Here is a 3,988-nt window from a genome sequence, read left to right on the forward strand (position 1 = left end):
CTAAAAGCACCATAGTAGAACACAGAAGAAGCTTCTAATTTGAAGTAATAGCCAGTAAGAAGTAGTACAATTCAAGTTTTAGTTGTCGATTATTCACTTTTTAGCCGGCTTTGGTAGCTTTGACAATAGTTGGAACCTTAAGATTTTGCATGAAAGGAGGACTAGCAGCCGCGTTGCACGCGAGAATGTGAAAAGTGTTCATATGTAGTAAAAACCTGAGAAATCCGTCCGTTTTCGTCATTTGTTATCGAATCGACTTAAAGCCAGATCGTCACATTGGCCGTTCTTCTCTCTGAAACGGTTACATTTATCGCCTGCAAAGCTATGTCGCGTGCTGCGGTATGCCGAAACACTAAAAGCACCATAGTAGAACACAGAAGAAGCATGTAATTTGAAGTAATAGCCAGTAAGAAGTAGTACAATTCGAGTTTTAGTTGTCGATTATTCACTTTATAGCCGGCTTTGGTGGCTTTGACATTAGGTGGAACCTTAAGGTTTTGCATGAAAGGAGGACAAGCTGCCGCGTTGCACGCGAGAATGTGAAAAGTGTTCATATGTAGAAAAAACCTGAGAAATCCGTCCGCTGTCGTCACTTGTTATCGAATCGACTTAAAGCCAGATTGTCACATTGGCCGTTCTTCTCTCTGAGACGGTTACATTTATCGTCTGCAAAGCTATGTCGCGTGCTGCGGTATGCGGAGACACTAAAAGCACCATAATAGAACACAGAAGAAGCTTCGAAGTTGAAGTAATAGCCATTAAGAAGTAGTACAATTCAAGTTTTAGTCGTCTTTGGTGGTTTGGATATGACCTAGGACCTTAAGATTTTGCATGAAAGGAGGATTAGCAGCCGCGTTGCCCGCGAGAATGTGAAAATTGTTCATATGTAGTGAAAACCTGAGAAATCCGTCCGCTTTCGTCACTTGTTATCGAATCGACTTAAAGTCAGATCGTCACATTGGCCGCTTTTCTCTCTGAGACGGTAACATTTATCGTCTGCAAAGCTATGTCGCGTGCTGCGGTATGCGGAGACTCTAAAAGCACCATAGTAGAACACAGAAGAAGCTTCTAAGTTGAAGCAATAGCCAGTAAGAAGTAGTACAATTCAAGTTTTAATTGTCGATTATTCACTTTTTAGCCGGCTTTGGTGGCTTGGACATCACCAGGGACCTTAAGATTTTGCAGGAAAGGAGGACTTGCAGCCGCGTTGCAAGGGAGAATGTGAAAAGTGTTCATATGTAGTAAAAACCTGAGAAATCCGTCCGTTTTCGTCATTTGTTATCGAATCGACTTAAAGCCAGATCGTCACATTGGCCGCTTTTCTCTCTGAAACGGTTACATTTATCGTCTGCAAAGCTATGTCGCGTGCTGCGGTATGCGGAAACACTAAAATCACCATAGTAGAACACAGAAGATGCTTCTATGTTGAAGTAATAGCCAGTAAGAAGTAGTACAATTGAAGTTTTAGTTGTTGATTATTCACTTTTTAGCCTGCTTTGGTGGCTTGGACATGACCTATGACCTTAAGATTTTGCATGAAAGGAGGACTAGCAGCCGCGTTGCATGGGAGAATGTGAAATGTGTTCATATGTAGTAAAAACCTGAGAAATCCGTCCGTTTTCGTCATTTGTTATCGAATCAACTTAAAGCCAGATCGTCACATTGGCCGCTTTTCTCTCTGAGACGGTTACATTTATCGTCTGCAAAGCTATGTCGCGTGCTGCGGTATGCGGAAACAATTAAAGCACCATAGTACAACACAGAAGAAGCTTCTAAGTTGAAGTAATAGCCAGTAAGAAGTAGTACAATTCAAGTTTTAGTTGTCGATTATTCACATTTTAGCCGGCTTTGGTGGCTTGGACATGACCTAGCACCTTAAGAATTTGCATGAAAGGAGGACTAGCAGCCGCGTTGCACGGGAGAATGTGAAAAGTGTTCATATGTAGTACAAACCTGATAAATCCGTCCGTTTCGTCATTTGTTATCGAATCGACTTAAAGCCAGATCGTCACATTGGCCGTTCTTCTCTCTGAAACGGTTACATTTATCGTCTGCAAAGCTATGTCGCGTGCTGCGGTATGCCGAAACACTAAAAGCATCATAGTAGAACACAGAAGAAGCTTCTAATTTGAAGTAATAGCCAGTAAGAAGTAGTACAATTCAAGTTTTAGTTGTCGATTATTCACTTTTTAGCCGGCTTTGGTGTCTTCGACATTAGGTGGAACCTTAATATTTTGCATGAAAGGAGTAGTAGCAGCCGCGTTGCACGGGAGAATGTGAAAAGTGTTCATATGTAGAAAAACCTGAGAAATCCGTCCGTTTTCGTCATTTGTTATCGAATCGACTTAAAGCCAGATCGTCACATTGGCCGCTCTTCTCTCTGAAACGGTTACATTTATCGTCTGCAAAGTTATGTCGCGTGCTGCAGTATGCGGAAACACTAAAAGCACCATAGTAGAACACAGAAGAAGCTACTAATTTGAAGTAATAGCCAGTAAGAAGTAGTACAATTCAAGTTTTAGTTGTCGATTATTCACTTTTTAGCCGGCTTTGGTGGCTATGACATGTCCTTGGACCATAAGATTTTGCATGAAAGGAGGACTAGCAGCCGCGTTGCACGGGAGAATGTGAAAAGTGTTCATATGTAGTAAAAACCTTAGAAATCCTTCCGTTTTCGTCACTTGTTGTCGAATCGACTTAAAGCCAGATCGTCACATTGGCCGCTCTTCTGTCTGAAACGGTTACATTTATCGTCTGCAAAGCTATGTCGCGTGCTGCGGTATGCGGAGACACAAAAAGCACCATAGTAGAACACAGAAGAAGCTTCTAAGTTGAAGTAATAGCCAGTAAGAAGTAGTAAAATTCAAGTTTTAGTTATCGATTATTCACTTTTTAGACGTCTTTGGTAGCTTGGACATGACCTAGGACCTTAAGATTTTGCATGAAAGGCGGACTAGCAGCAGCGTTGCATGGGAGAATGTGAAAAGTGTTCATATGTAGTAAAAACCTGAGAAATCCGTCCGTTTTCGTCATTTATTATCGAATTGACTTAAAGCCAGATCGTCACATTTGCCGCTTTTCGCTCTGAGACGGTTACATTTATCGTCTGCAAAGGTAAGTCGCTTGCTGCGGAATGCGGAAACACTAAAAGCACCATAGCAGAACACAGAAGAAGCTTCTAATTTGAAGTAATAGCCAGTAAGAAGTAGTACAATTCAAGTTTTAGTTGTCGATTATTCACTTTTTAGCCGACTTTGGTAGCTTTGACATTAGGTGGAACCTTAAGATTTTGCATGAAAGGAGGACTAGCTGCTGCGTTGCACGCGAGAATGTGAAAAGTGTTCATATGTAGTAAAAACCTGAGAAATCCGTCCGTTTTCGTCATTTGTTATCGAATCGACTTAAAGCCAGATCGTCACATTGGCCGTTCTTCTCTCTGAAACGGTTACATTTATCGCCTGCAAAGCTATGTCGCGTGCTGCGGTATGCGGAAACACTAAAATCACCATAGTAGAACACAGAAGAAGCTTCTATGTTGAAGTAATAGCCAGTAAGAAGTAGTACAATTGAAGTTTTAGCTGTTGATTATCCACTTTTTAGCCTGCTTTGGTGGCTTGGACATGACCTATGACCTTAAGATTTTGCATGAAAGGAGGACTAGCAGCCGCGTTGCATGGGAGAATGTGAAATGTGTTCATATGTAGTAAAAACCTGAGAAATCCGTCCGTTTTCGTCATTTGTTATCGAATCGACTTAAAGCCAGATCGTCACATTGGCCGCTTTTCTCTCTGAGACGGTTACATTTATCGTCTGCAAAGCTATGTCGCGTGCTGCGGTATGCGGAAACACTTAAAGCACCATAGTAGAACACAGAAGAAGCTTCTAAGTTGAAGTAATAGCCAGTAAGAAGTAGTACAATTCAAGTTTTAGTTGTCGATTATTCACATTTTAGCCGGCTTTGGTGGCTTGGACATGACCTAGCACCTTA

The sequence above is a fragment of the Schistocerca gregaria genome, unplaced genomic scaffold (assembly GCF_023897955.1).
Source record: "Schistocerca gregaria isolate iqSchGreg1 unplaced genomic scaffold, iqSchGreg1.2 ptg000898l, whole genome shotgun sequence".
Classification (NCBI taxonomy): Eukaryota; Metazoa; Arthropoda; class Insecta; order Orthoptera; family Acrididae; genus Schistocerca; species Schistocerca gregaria.